The sequence below is a fragment of the Orycteropus afer genome, unplaced genomic scaffold (genome assembly GCF_000298275.1).
Source record: "Orycteropus afer afer isolate SDZICR_OR568_19922 unplaced genomic scaffold, OryAfe1.0 scaffold00161, whole genome shotgun sequence".
NCBI lineage: Eukaryota > Metazoa > Chordata > Mammalia > Tubulidentata > Orycteropodidae > Orycteropus > Orycteropus afer.
In genome coordinates, this window is record NW_006921748.1 from 2,868,735 (window position 1) to 2,885,256 (window position 16,522).

Here is a 16,522-nt window from a genome sequence, read left to right on the forward strand (position 1 = left end):
GTCACTGGACCAAAAATAATTGGTCAATGGTCATCCATTTCAGGAGGTGGGATATGACCAAGAACCAATATTATTGAAGGAAGAAGTTGAAGCAGCACTGAAGGAACTGACAAAGAACAAAGCTCCAGGAATTGATGGAAACCTGTTGAGGTGTTTCAATAAACAAATGCAATGCTGGAGGCACTCACTCGTCTATGCCAAGAAATTTGGAAGACACCTACTTGGCCAGTTGACTGGAAGAGATCTATATTTGTACCCATTCTCAAGAAAGATGATCCCACAGAAATTATTGAACAATATCATTAATATCACATGCAAGTAAAATCTTGCTGAAGATAATTAAACAACTTTTGCAGTGTTATATTGACAGAATTTTCAGAAATGCAAACTGAATTCAGAAGACAAAGTGGAATGAGGGACATCATTGCTAATGTTAGATGGATACAAAGAATACTTCTGTTTTATTGACTATCTAAAAGCATTTGATTGTGTGGATCCTAACAAATTGTGGATAACATTGAGAAGAATGTGAATTCCAGAAAAAAAAATGTGCTCATGCAAAACCTGTGCATAGGCCAGGAGGCTGTTGTTTGAAAAGAACAAGGGGCTACTGCATGGTTTAAAATCAAGAAGGGAGTGTGTCAGGATTGTATCCTTTCACCATATTTATTCAATCTGTATGATGAGCAAATAAACCAAGCAACTGGACTATATGAAGAACAGCATCAGGATTGGAGGAAGTTGTTAACAACCTGAGATATGCAAATGGCACAACTTTCCTTCCTGAAAGTTTCCTTGCTGAAACTTTCCTTGAAGCAGTTACTGATGAAGATTAAAGACTACAGTCTGCAATATGGATTACATCTCAACATAAAGAACATGAAAATCCTTACAACTGGACTAATAAGCCCAGATCATCTGTGATCAGGGCTTAGTTGTTTAGTTGATGAATACTCATTAAAGGGAAGTCATTGCATTATGATAAATGGAGAAAATATTGAAGTTGTCAAAGATTTCATATTACTTGGTTTCACAATCAACACCAATGAAATCAGCAGTCAGGACATCAGATGATGTTTTGCACTGGGCAAATCTCCTGCAAAAGACCTCTTTAAAGTGCTGAAAAATGAAGATATCTTTTTGAAGATTAAGGCGCATCTGACCCAAGCCATGCTATTTTCAATCACTTCATATGCATGTGAGAGCTGGACAATGAATAGAGAATACTGAAGAAGAGTTGATATTGAGTTAGCCTCACCAATTTTGAGTAATGCTAGATATGTTAGATTGTTAGATATGTTGGATAGATATAAGCTAGTTAACAGCCCTATTTTAAGTAAAATGGAAACCTTACTTTTTTTGTACTCAACAACTCTCATTTTCAAGTTGCTGTGGGTTGATGTATATAGAAAACCATAATGATACTGCCAACATGGTAATCTGCTATTATGACAATTCTCTTCAAAAAGTCGTCTCTAGTAAGTGTAGACAGCCTAGTTATGTACATACAAATAAATACAAACTTATAGTGCCTAAGGCATTTGACTGCTAACCAGAAGGCTGGTGGTTCAAACCCACCAGCCACTCCTTGGAAGGAAGGTTGGGCAATATACCTCCATAGTGATATCACCTCAGAAAACCAAGGAGGGGTCACACTATGACTTGGATCCAACTCAACAGCAGTTGAGTTTGGTTTGGTTTTTATAATCACATATACACGTACACTGGAGTGCTTACAGCTTATATTTTATAAATAGATTAAAATGTGAACAGAAGGATGAGGTCATGTTTAAAAATCTTGTGTGGGTCTCTTAGACTTATATTCTTGAACTCTATGGACCTTACTTTTATAAGACATCACAAAAGCACATTTATAAAAGTGAGTCCACAATGAGAAGGTCCAGATCATCTGTGACAAGTTTAGTTGATGAATACTCCTTAAAGGGAAGTCATTGTATTCAGTGGATAGTAAAATAATCATGATATTGAAAGGGAGCATTTTAGAAGTCAGTGATTTTTAAATGGAGGTGTAAAAAAATTCTAATTCATCAGTCCTGGAATCTACATTTTATTTTCTTTTGTCTAATTTAAAGATAATTAAAAAAAAAAAAAGTACTATTTGATATGTTTCCTAATTAGGTTATAGAAGAGTGTGAACTTCTCAGAATAATGTCACGTAAGTGCAAATATTCATTACTTAAATTTTAGAAGTGAACTGAATTTGAGCTACCTTAGATATGAAACAAGGAACTCTGGTGGCATAGTGCCTAAGGCATTTTGACTGCTAACCAGAAAGCTGGAGGTTCAAACCCACCAGCCACTCCTTGGAAGGAAGGTTGGGCTATCTACTTCCGTGTGACATGGCCTTGAAAACCCAAGGAGCGGTCGCTATGAGGCAGATCCAATTCAATGACAGTGAGTTTGGTTTTCTTGGTTTTAGATATGAAAAAGTTTCCTTATTAAGATACTAAGTTCATTTAAAACTATTTGATATCAGAACTATCATAGTTTCTTTATCAAATGATAAGAAACTATTAGATCATTTTATAGAATTTTTCAACTGGAAGGCAAGTTACCTCTGAATCTAACTACACTTTCCAAAGCATAGATTAGAAATATATAATCTAAGAGAAAAACTGAACTTGGTAAGAATATATTTTCTCTTCATAGTTTAGAAAAGTGAGCTCTGTGAGGTTAATTGACTTGTCCACATTTACATAATAATTCAGTGACCAAGTAAGATTATGTTAATATCTAGGTATTCTGAGTGTAGCTAACAGTATCTTTTAAATATACTGTGTTATACAGTATATCTGAAATTCACTACATGAGCATTAGTACATGAACAAATAAATCCCAAGGATTCCTCTCCAACACAGCATTTTTCCTTTTATTTATTTAAAAAAAAAAAAAAGGCATGAATAGATACAGACACCTGTGAGGAGGGCACTGATTTTATCACCTTCTGAGACATTGGAGTAATTATCTTACCAAAAAAAAAAAAAAAAAAATTCACTGCCATGGAGTCAGATCCCACTCACAGTGATCCCTCCTTGGTTTTCTGAAGCAGTATCACTACGGAAGTAGATTGCACAACCTTTCCTTCCAAGGAGTGGCTAGTGGATTTGAATCACCAGCCTTCTGGTTAGCAGTCAAAATCCCTTAGGCACTACACTACCAGAGCTCCCTATCTTCCCAAACACAAGGAAACCGATTAGCAGACGAGCCACTCCTCGGAAGGAAGATTGGGCAATCTACTTTCATGGTGATACCACCTCAGAAACCCAAGGAGGGGTGGCTATGAGTTGGATCCGACTTGATGACAGTGAGTTTGATTTTAGTTTGCTTTTTTTTTTTTTCTTTGTTAATATTTGCACATCTCTGGCTACTTTTCCCCTAGCAGTGGGTAATGCATCTTGTATTTTATTGTGACCTTCCAGAAGTGGGAGACAGTATCTACACAGTTTGTTGTTGTTGTTGTTATGTGCCCTCGAGTCGGCCCTGACTCATAGTGACCCCTCCTTGGGTTTCCGAGGCAGTATCACTATGGAAGTAGGATTGCCCAACCTTCCTTACACAGTTTGTTAATAACTATTTTTTAACTATGGAGTTCTGCGTAGGACAACCTATTAAGTGCTGAACTATTAGCCTAACGATTGATGGTTCAAATCTACTCAGAGGTGTCTTGGGAGACAGGCCTAGTGGTCTGCTTCCAAAAGACACAGGCTTGAAAACCCTATGAAGGATGTCTACTCTGCACACATGGTGTTGCCATGAGTAGGAATGGACTTGACAGCAACTAACAACAAGAATTCTTTAGCTACAAACTATTATTTTCTAAAATCTGTTTTATGCAGTTTAAGTCATAAAATATAATTCAAAGATACTATTACAAACTTCAAATTACTTTCATTATTTGTTAGTGTAGAAGACATAACAAACATACAAGAGTTGAAGTGTAATTAAAAGGAATTACATTGCAAAGACTAGATTATATTGTGTATGTATTTAGTGGCAAACCATTTAGAAACCAGACAGAATATAAATTTATGAAAGTAGATCTGGTTGGCTCTGGATTAATGAACTCATTTCAGTTAGCCTTTGAAGCAAACATGGGTAATATTTGTACTGATTGAAAGTAAGTGATAATGAAAATGATGAATAGCGGTTCATCAGAGGGGAGTCAGCATAAAATGTCAGAAAGAATGTTTCATGTTCCAGAAACAAAAGTGACCTACCAATTTGATTTTATTTAGGGGTACATGTTGCATGTTGAGGAGCAAATGGGATTTTTGATCACAAGATCCATTTAAAATTTTTCAATTAAAATTGAGGTTTACTGAGAGGGTAGAGCACACTCCTTTGAGAGACTTACACTCATACCAATTGACTTTGAACCTGGTACTTTGAAAGTAGACATAAATTCTATGTGACTTTGATGATGGCCCCAAAGATGATGACAATGTTGGTAATGACATTGATGATGATGATTTACTGAATGCTATTTATTAAGATGTGTTGAGTCATTTACAAGCAACTTATTCCCTTATACCTTATAACACCCTCTGTAATTTATACACATTTTCCCCATTTTATATAAAAGTAAAGTTTCAAAAAATTAGGTAACATTCCACTGCCTAGCTCCAGATCTCAGCTCTCAATTACTACTCTGTATTGCTTTGTATAATCTTTTATCTCAAACAGTTGCCCTCATAGAACTACAGATTATTTATATTTTATTTCAAAGTACAATGGTAGGATGTAATGATTTAAAGCTAACCAATGGTTTGAGTGACCTTTAGTGAATCTCTTATATAACAGAGCCAGAGTAGTCAATAATTCCTTGTGGCAGGATCTATCCATTCTCTTTCCAATGGATCTCTGTCTCACAATTCATATCCCTTCCTTGTTAATTAAGCCTTTACAATTAGGTGTTGCCAACCCCCTCTTCCCCTTGGATAAATTATATTTTTTATATGAAGTGTTTAGTTTATTATTATTAATCACTTAAGGTGATTATTGATACATTTGGGTTTATATCTATTGTTTCTTAATTTTCTTTCCTTTGGGGCTTTTTTTTTTGTGGGTGTCTGTAGTTGTTGCTGTTTGTTTGTTTATTTATTTGTTTCCTGTGTTCCCCTTTTCCTTTCTTTTTTGATTATATGATTTTTTAAAACTCTTTTTAATGTAACTGTTGACTTTATAATGATACCTCTTTTTATTGTTTTAGTGATTGTAGTAGGGATTGCAGTATGCATTCCTAACATTTCACAGACTAGTGTTTTACCATTTTACTTGAAATGTAGAAAGTTGTAGCCATATAGGTCTATTTGCCACCCCTTGGTATTATCTATGCTACAATTATCATGTGTATTATTTCTACATTATACATATCACTAGACAGTAATTTGTGCTTTATTATTTGTAGTTTAAGGAAATTAAGATTACTTTACATAAATATTTATGATTTCCAATGGTTTTTCTTACTTTCTCAAGATTCAAGTCTCTCTTTGGTATCATTTCCCTTCAATATTTGGAATTTCATTTTGCATTTATTCCACTCAATTTCTGTTGCTGAATTGCTTTAATTTACTTTTATTCTTCAATGATATATCTGGATATGAAATTCATGATTGATAATATTCAGCACTTTAACACTAATTATTTCACTGTCTTCTCATCTCCATATTTACTGATGAGTAGTCTAAAATGATTTTTATTATTTTTCTTTTTAGGGAACATGTCATATATTTTTAATGGATGACTCCAAAATTTTATTCTTATTTTTCAATAATTTGAGTATGATCTGACTAGACATGTCTGCTTGTTTTTTCCCAACTTGAGTATCACTGAACTTGATTCTATGTATTTGTTTGTTATCAAGTCTGGAAAATTTTGGATAATTATTTTTTCAACTGTATTTTCGTCTTCCCCTATTTAAGGCACTACAGATAAAATTACATCATTTTTTGTTGTTATTACTTTTTATCTATTTATTTTATTTCTATTTTTATTGTGATTTGGGTGAAAGTTTACAGAGCAAATTCATTTTCCATACAACAGTTCATACACATTTTGTTTCATGACAATGACTGCAATTCCCCACAATGTAACAGCTCTCTTCCCACTTCTTCCCCATAGTTATTTCTTCCCTGTGCCTTTCCCTCCCATGCATTCTTGTTCCCCAATCTATCTCCCTGTGTCAATACTGCTTTTCTATTCTCCCATGATTGATCTCTCCAAGGAGTGTATCTACCTGATATAAATGTTCATCAGATATGCCTACCCATTGCTTGGATGGAAGCCACATGAGTGAGTTCATTTCTAGACCTCAAAGGTGACTAGGGGCCATAGTCTCAGAGGTCTCACCAGGCTCTATCAGACCAGAAAATTTGGTCTTTCTTTTTTTCTTTTCCTTTTTTTTTTTTGTGTGTGTGATTTTTGAGTTTTGTTCCACATTCTTCTCCCACACTATCCAGGATATCCTGCACCAATTACCCTCTGAGTGTTTGACAGTGGTAGCCAGGAATCATCAAGTTTTTTCTGGCTTCATTGTCATATAGGCTGAGAAGTGCATGGTCTATGAGCCCCTTGGGCTAATAATTTCCACGCATCTTTGGTTTTCTTCATTCTTCTTTGTTCTGGATGAGGAGAGACCCATCATTGCATCTAGATAGCCACTTGCAAGCTTTTAAGACTCAGTTGCTACTCACCAAATAGGATGTAGAACAATGTTTTTGTGTAGTATGTTATGCCAGTTGAGCATGAGGTCCCTTACAACCATGGTTCCAACTCCACAAGTCCAACTACTCACTCCCTCCAGGTAGCTGGCTGTGGCCAGGAAGCCACAACAACCTTACGCCTGTCAGCTCTACTATACAACTGGACATTCTTGTAACACCTACAAATACACACAAAGAAACATGGGTCTACCAACCCTATACATAGTAATGGGCACACTCTCCCTTGAACAGGCATATCTGATCATTCAGCCTGTCCAACCATCTATCCACCTGTAGATCAATGCTTGCCATCACTGAAAACACAGTGCTGTTCATGTGAAAGGTTCTTCTTTGTTGTCTCTACCTCCCGTATACCTATCTATGTTTTCTTCTTCCTCAATGCCACCATGTTAATCACTCACTTTTGGTACATTGTTCTTCCATTCACCCAAATCAATTCTTGTCTCTACCTATGTAGCAATGTTCTGTCCCCTCTCCTCCTATCCCTGGTAACCAACAAAGAGTTTGCTTCCATATATAAACTTTTCCCAATAGTGAATTAACATAATATTTGTCCTTCTGGGATTGACTTGTTTCACTCAGCATAATGGCTTCCAAGTTCATCCGCATTATGCAGTGTTTCAAAGATTCTACATTATTTTTTAATGTTGCATAGTAGTCCATTGTGTGTATTTACTATAGTTTGGTTATCCATTCTTCTGTTGATGGGGAGTTAGGTTGCATCCATCTTTTTTGCTGTTGTAAATAGTGCTGCAAAGAACATGGATATGCATGTCTGTTCTTGTCCTGGCTCTTACTTCTTTAGGATATATACTTAATAATGGAATGGCTGTATGAAATGGTATTTCTAATTCCAAATTTTTAAGGAATCACCATACTGATTTCCACAGTGGTTGTATAATTTTATAGTCCCACCAGCTGTGTATGAGAGTCCCAATACTTCCACATGCTACCCAGTGCTTGTTATTTTCTGACTTGTTGAACTTTGCTATTAGTGCTAGGGTGAGATGGTATATCATGGTTGTTTTTATTTGAATCTCCCTAATGACTAATGATTGTGAACATTTGTTCATGTGTTTGTTGGCCACCTGAGTATCTTTTTTGGTGAAGTGCCTATTCATGTCTTGTGCTCATTTTTTAACTGGATTATTTGTCTTTTTGCTGTTCAGGTGGTGGAGTTTTGTATAAATTTTAGAGATATGTCCTTTGTCAGATATATCATTGCCACATATTTTTTCCCAGTCTTTAGGTTCTCTTTCGACTCTTTAGGGAAGTCTTTGGAAGCACATAAAAATTTAATTTTTAGAAAGTCCCATTTGTCTCATTTATTTTCAGCAGTTTATGCATTTTGAGTTATGCTTGATAGCCTATTTATGCCATAAATTAGGGCCCCTAAATGTGCCCCTATTTTTCCCTAAAGGAACTTATAGTTTCAGGTTTCACATTTAAGTCTTTGATTCATCTGGAGTTAGTTTTTGTGTATGGTGTGAGGTACAGATCTTGTTTATTTCTTCTGCAAATGGTTAACTAGTTTTGCCTGCACCATTTGTTAAAGAGGTCATCTCTTTCCCATTTAATGAATTTCAGGTCTTTGTCAAAATCAGCTGACCATAGTTCAATGAATCTATCTGGGTTTTTAATTTTATTCCATTGGTTGATGTGTCTGTCTTTATACTAACAGCATGAAGTTTTGATTGCTGTGTCTTTATAGTAGGTAGGTTTTGAGATCCAAGAGTGTGAGACCTCCTACTTTGTTTTTCTTCTTCAATAGTGCTGTGAAAGAAAGGACTCTTTCCTTTCCATATAAAATTAGTGATTTGTTTTTCCAAATCCTTAAAGAATGTTGATGAGATCTAGATTGGGATTGCATTGAATATATAGATTGCTTTGGGTAGTATTGACATTTTCACAATGTTCAGTCTTTCTACCCACAAACACTGTACATTCTTCCATTTATGTAGGCCATTTATAGTTTCTTTAAGGAGTGTTTTGTAGTGTTCTTTATACAGGTCTGTTGTATCCCTGATAAGGTTTATTCCCAAGTATTTTAATTGTTTAGGACCTGTTGTAAATGGTATTGATTTCTTTATTTACTTTTTAACAATCTTTTTACTTGTGTAGAGGAATCCAACTGATTTTTGGATGTTGTCATGTATCCTGCCACTGCTAAATCTTGCAATTTGTTCTAGTAGTTTTCTTGCTGACTCTCATGGGTTTTCTATGCATAGGATGATATCATAAGCAAGTAGAGATAGTTTGACTTCTTCCTTATCAATTTGGATGCCTTTAATTTCCCTTTCTTGCTTATTGACCTGGCTAGGACTTCCAGTACAATGTTGAATAGAAGTGGTGGTACAGGGGATCCTTTTCTGGTTCCCATTTGCAAGTGGAATGGTTTCAGTCTCTCTCCATTGAGAATATTATTGATGTTCATTTTGTATATATGCCCTTTATTATGTTCAGGAATTTCCCTTCTATTCCTAGTTTCCTAAGAAGTTTTTGTTGTTGTTGTTGTTGTTGTTGTTGTTAAATCAGTAATGGATGTTGGATTTTAATGAATGCATTCTCTGCATCTATTGATATGATCATGTGGTTATTTTTCTTTATTTTACTTATGTGATGGATTACATTGATTGCTTTTCTAATATTGAACAACCCTGTCATACCTGGTATGAATCCCTCTTAATCATGATGTTTTATGTTTTTGATATGCTGTTATAATCTATTGGCTAGGATTTTCTTAAAGATTTTTGCATCTGTATTCATTAGGGATGTTGGTCATAGTTTTTCTTTTTAATGATGTCTTTGCCTGGTTTTGATTATCATGGTTATGCTTGCTTCATAAAATGAATTTAGGAGGATTCCATCCTTTTCTCTACAGTAGTTTGAGTAGGTTTGGTGTCAGTTCTTCCCAGAACGGTTAGTAAAATTTTTCCAGTAAAAGTGCCTGGGGCATGACTTTTTAGTTTCTACTTTTTTTATGACCTGTTCAGTTTCTTCTATTGTTGTGGCTCTGTCCAAATTTTCCACCTCAGTCTGTTAGTTTAGGTAAGTAGTGTGTTTCTAGAAATCTGTCAAATTCTTCAACATTTTCAAATTTGTTGGAGTATGTTGTTATGTGCTTTCAAGTCAGACCCGGCTCATAGTGATCCCTCCTTGGGTTTCCGAGATGATACCACTACGGAAGTAGATTGTCCAACCTTCCTTTTGAAGAGTGGCTGGTGGGTTTGAACTGCCAGGCTTCTGGTTAACAGTCAAGAGCCTTAGGCACCATGCTACCAGAGCTCCTTTGTTGGAGTATACTTCTTCATATATCCTGATATTATCCTTTTAATTTCAGTTAGTTCTGTTGTGACATTGCCTGATTCATTTGTGTGTGTGTGTGTGTGTGTGTGTTATTTATATTCTCTTCCTCTTTTGCTTTGTTAAGTTTGCCGGTGGTTTGTCACTTTTTTATAATGATGATGATGATGATGATGATTTGGTTGAAAGTATACAGAGCAAATTCACTTTCCACACAGAAGCTCACATACACTCCGTCCCATGGCATTGACTACAATTTCCCATAATGCAACAGTTCCTCTCCCACTTCTCCCCATAGTTACCTCTTCCATGTGTCCTTCCCTCCATTGACTCCTTCCCCCTGAGCTGTCTCCCTGTGCATATATAGTCCTTCTATTCTCCCATGATTATTCTCTCCAAGGAGTGTAGCTACCTAATGCAAATGTTCAGCTCATATGCCTATCCTTTGCTTGGCTGGAAGGCACAGGAATGGGTTCAATTCCTGAGCTGAAAGGCAGCTAGGGGCTATAGTCTGAGTGGTTCCATCAGGCTCTATCAGACCAGCAAACCTAGTTCCTCTTTTTTTATGATTAAAGTTTTGTTCCACATTGTTCTGCCACTCTATCACTCCTATCTCCTACATAGATCCCTCTCTGAGTGGTTGACAGTGGTAGCCAGGCACCATCTAGTTCTTCTGGTCTCATAGTTGTATAGGCTGAGAAATACATGGTGTACCAGTTGCTTGGACTAATTGTTTCTGTCCATCTTTGGTTTCATTTTTATTAATTTTTTCAAAGAACCAACTTCCAGTTTTTGATTTTTTCTATTGTCTTTCTATTTTCTGTTTCATTGATTTCTGCTTTAATCTCTATTATTTCTTTTCTTATGGTGAGTGTAGGTATTTCTTGCTACTCTTTTTTTTTTTTTTAATTGTTGGAGATGTTGTGTTAAAGTGTTGATTTTGGCTCTTTCTTCTTTTTGATGTGTGCATCTATTGCTATAAATTTACCTTTGATCACTATTTTTGCTGTATCCCAGACTTTTTGTTATGTTGTGTTTTCATTATTACTTGATTCAAGGAATTTTTTTATTTCTTTTTTTTTTTTTTTTTTTGATTTTCAGTTGTCTTTGAGGAGCCTGCTATTTAGTTTCCATGTGTTTGCTTTTTTTCTGTTGATCTTCCTGTTATTAATTTCTAATTTAAAGCATTGTGATCTGAGAAGATACATTGTAGTATTTCATAGTTTTTACATTTACTAAGGCTTGCTTTGTGGCCAAACATATGTTCTGTCCTGGAGTATGTGCCACATGTACAGTTTTGGGGTGAAGTGCCCTTCAGATGTTTATAAGGTCAAGTTGCTAGATTGTATTGTTAGTTCTTCTGCATCTTTCTTGAACTTCTTTCCAATTGTTCTATCTTTGATTGAAAGTGATGTATTAAAGTCTCCTACTATGACTGGGCAGTCATCTATTTGTCTTTTCAATTCTGTTAAAATGTGCTTTATATATTTTGGGGATCTTTCATTGGATACATAGATATTTATTATGATTATGTCCTCTTGTTCAACTGACCCTTTAATCATTACACAATGCCCTTCCTTGTCTCTTATAGTGGTTTTTGTCTTGAAGTCAATTTTATCAAAAATTAATTCTGCCACTCCTGCTCTTTTTTAATTGTCATTTGATTTATATATCTTTTTCCAACCTTTGATTTTTAGTCTGTTTTAGTCTTTGGCTCTTGTAGACAGCATATTGATTGATGTGTTATGTTTTATTATCCAGTATGCAAGTCTCCATCTCTTTAATCGTTCATTTAATCCATTTACATTCAGTATAATTATCAACAAGTATGAACTTGTTGCTGTCATTTTGTTTTGTTCCTTTTCATGATGTTGCTGATTTCTTTGTTCAATATAATTTTCTATGCTGAGCTAATTCTGTTTATGAATTGTGCTATTATTTCTTTCATTGCTCTTGTTTTAGTACTTGCTAAATATTGATGCTTATCCTCTATTTTATTTTGATGTGGAGGTTTATTATTTTCTTTGAGGTTACCCTGTGATTATAACATTCTTCCCAAGTTTACAATAGTCCCTTTTATCTCACAATTGTCTTGACTTCTTCACCCTTTAGAAGTTCTGTAACCCCACTATTTTCCCCACACACACACACACTTTTTGGTTTGTAGTTGTCTTCAATTGCCAATTGATGTCTCTGGTTCCCTGTTTAGAATCTTGCAAGCTTATTTTACTTTGGATACTTCCATAATTGAATTGGTTTCTGAGTTATGTCATGATATGTATTAATGGTCATTTGTTATTTGCTGTTGTTGGTTTTCTGTCCAAAGGACTCTCTTTGGCATATCTTAAGTTTGGTCTGCTTTTAACAAATTCCTTTAATTTCTCCTTAAATGTCATAATTTCACCCTTATATTTGAGAGTAAATTTTGTGAGCTGTATAATTCTTGGTCGCAATTTTTTTTTTTTTTTTCTTTCAGGGTAGAAACATCATCCCATTGCCTTCTCACATGCATCATTTCTGCCAAGAAATCAGACCTTAGTTTTATTGGTTAATCTTTGTAGGTAATTTTTCATTTCTCCATGCATTTTTTCCCAAGGCAAAGGATTGTTTCTTTGTCTTTGGTTTTGGTGAGTTTGGTTGATGATGTGTTGTGGTAATTTCTTTTGGAGTCTATCTTGTTTGGGGTTCATTGAAATTCTTGAATGGATATATTCATATCAGGGAATTACCCTCAAAAAAATTTTTAACAATTTTGTCTGTGGTTTTATTTGCCCTCTATTGTTCTGTAATTATGATTATGTGTAGGTTATTCCTCTTGATGTTATCCCACATCTTAGGCTGAGTCTTAGATGAATCTTAGACTTTCTTCATTTTCTTTTGATCTTTTTCTCTGATTGATCTCTTACCAAAGTATTATTGAGCTATTTGTCTTCAATTTCACTAATTCTGTCTTCCATTGATTCAATCCTACTTCTTTGCCCATTCAATGTGTTATCTATTTCTGAAATTTTAATATTGACCTTCTGGAGATCAATTGATTCAATTGATTCTATCTGTAGATATTTTTTAATCATTTCTAATTTTTCATTTCTTTTGTCATTTTATCTTTGTATTGTCTTTCCATGTTATTATAGGCTTTCATCTGTGTTTTCCTCAGTTTTGTCAGTGTTTTCCTTCATCTGTTTCTCAGCCCATTGAAAGTACCCAAATATAATTATTTTGACTTCTTGTGAGAGAGTTCTGATGCTGCTTCTTTCTCAAGGCTATTTTCTGTGTCTGTATCATGGTCCCTTATTTCTTCCACATTATCTTGCTTCTTTGTGTAGACTGTGATGTTCTGTTGTCTCCAAGACATTGTGATGCTGTTGTACTTATATTTAATTGGTGATTGTGTGTTGGTGTGATTGCCTCAAGTTTATATATATATATATATATATCTGAGTAAGCAGGGTGCTGTGCTCCTCTATTTTCTAGTTGGCAGCACTTACGTGCTCACCACTGGTCTCCTGGTGGGTGCCATAGAGAATGAGTGTGGATACACAGATCTCTGTTAGCTGTTCTTGAAGAGCAGTTAAGGGTGAGTTAGGATCATATTGGTTCTTGTCTATTGTTGATCAGTTGGTGCAGAAACAAGTGGTGACCCTCGCTCAATAAGTGGTGCTACAGGAGGTGCAGGTATTATTGGGTCATGTGGGCATAGGTGCTGTCTAGAAGAATGATAAAGAAAAAAAAATGATAAAATTGCAAAAAGAAAAACAAAAGGTGGGAATAACCAAAAGAAAGAAAAAGATGGAAACCAAGAAAAAGGAAAAGATAAAAAACCAAAAACTGGAACCTGGGAAGGTAAAAAGAAAGAATAAAAATAAAAAGAAGAAAAAAAGAATAATTTATAAACAAACAAACAAAATCTTGGAGGAGGGCAGGACAGGGCACCTAGGTGCCCTCAGAACATACAGACTAGGGTGGAATTCTTGCTAATCCAGAACGTGGGTGGAGGTAGGGGTTGGTTGCACCTCCATTAACCAAAAGCTTATGAGTACAAGAGACACAAGGAGAATATTGAACCTTTCCAGTTTTCAGCCTCTAGTGTGGTTGCCTGTGCTGTCTTTCACAAGCAGAGCCTACTCTTAGGTCACTGGGATCAGAACACTGCTGCTTTAAATATTCAAAATGACCACTGAACTTGTAAATATTCAAAAGGGCTTCACTCTCTGGACAGTCAAAAGTCAAAAGTTGTTTCCCTTTTTAGTCATCAGCTGCCAATTCAATTATCCATGTAGCCCTTGGTGAACAGGACCAATTTTAATGTTACTGTTCAGGTCCTAACATCACTTGCAAATATTCAAACTGTCCATGCTGTCAGGACAGCTGACAGTCCACAGCTCTGTTTCTTTCTTTATACTCTGTTTTCATTCAGGTTCTTGTACTGTTGTTTTGTGCCATTGAGTCAGATCTGACTCAAAGCAACCCCTCCTTGGGTTTCCAAAGCAGTATCGCTACAGAAGTAGATTGTCCAACCATCTTCCAAGAAGGTGGGTTTGAACCACCAGCTTTCTGGCTAGCAGTCAAGTGCCTTAGGAACTATGCTACCAGAACTCCCCAGTTCTTGTACTAGTTGGTATTTAATCCACTTCTGTATCCTTCTTTTCAAAGTTCAGGGCTCCAGGATTATCTTCTGTATCTGTGTCAATTGGTTTCTCTTTTCTTTGTTGAAGAGAGTCAGGGTAGCTTTTGTATCTATTCTACCATCTTACCATAAGTCCCTTTGTTTTATATTTAAAAAATATATAATGCCTTACATATTCCTGAAAGTCTTTTTATATACTTTCCTCAGGCTATTTTTACTCTTTTTCTTTAAGTTGGATAGTTTCTATTCATCTCTCTTCAGGGTCACAGACTCCCTTACCTCATATTTGTTGTGTTATTAAGGCCAGATGATAGATCTTTAATTTTATATGTTGTATTTTTACAAGGCCAGGTGCCAACTGTGGAGCAGAATATCAATTTCATATACAAGTTCAAGTTAAAGCTGAAGAAAGTTAACACAAATTCACTGGAGCAAAATACAATCTTGAGTATATCTCACTTGAATTTAAAGACCATCTCAAGAGTAGATTTGATGTATTGAACACTGATGACTGAAGACCATACAAGTTATGGAATAATACCAGTCATCATTTGTAATGGACTCAAAAAGTCATTAAAAAGTCAGGAAATAAAAGAAAGACCAAAAAGGATGTCAAAAGAGATTTTGAAACTTTCTCTTGAACATAGAGTAGCTAAAGCAAAAGGAAGACACAATGAAGTAAAATAGATGAACAAAAGATTTCAAAGCGGACTCAGAAGATAAAGTATTAGAATGAAATGTGCAAAGACTTGCAGTTAGAAAACCAAAAAGGAGTAACATGATCAGCATTTTCAAGGTGAAATAACAGATGAAAAATTCAAGACTTGAGTTGCAATGCTGAAGGATTTAATCAACCAAATATTAAATGATGCAGGAAGTATCAAGATAAAATGGAATGGATACACTGAACCACTGTACCAAAAAAAAAAAAAAAAAGAGTTGGTTGACATTCAACTATTTCAGGAGGTAACATGATCAAAAACAATGATTGAAGGGAGAAATCAAGCTGTACTGAAGGCATTGGCTAAAAAAAAAAAAAAAAAGTCTCCAGGAACTAACAGAATATCAACTGGGATATTTCAACAAATGGATGCAACTTTAGAAGCACTTACCCAGCTGTAGTAACAATTGGGGAAGACAGCTACCTCTGGCCAACTGACTGAAAGAGATACATATTTGGGCCCTTACCAAAGAGAAAGTGACCTAATAGAATGCTGAAGTTAATTCAACAAAAGTTATAGCAGTACATTAACAGGTAACTGCAGAATTTCAAGCTGGATTCCAAAGAGGAAATGAAATTAGGGGTATCATTGCTGATGTCAGATGGCTCTTATATGAAAGCTGAGAATACAAGACAGATGTTTACCTGTGTTGTATTGACTATGTAAAAGCATTTCATTGTGTGGATCATAACAAATTACAGATAACATTGAGAAGAATAGGAATTACAGAATGCTTAATTGTTCATGTGGAACCTGTACATAGAAAATATAGGCATTCATTTGAAGAGAACAATAGGATACTCTTTGGTTTAAAATCAAGAAAATTGTGCATCAGAATTGAGTCTTTTCACCACATGTATTCAATCAGTGTACTGAAACAGAGGCTGTCATTTGACATAACTAGGGGATACTGCAGGAGCTTTGGTAGCATAGTGGCTAAGGCACTTGACTGCTAACCAGAAGGCTGGCTGTTCAAACCCACCAGCCACTCCTCAGAAGGAAGGTTGGGCAATCCTACTTTCATAGCGATGTTGTTGTTGTTGTTGTTTGCCGTTGAGTCGCCCCTGACTCATAGCGACCCCTCCTTGGGTTTCTGAGGCAGTATCATTACAGAAGTAGGATTGCCC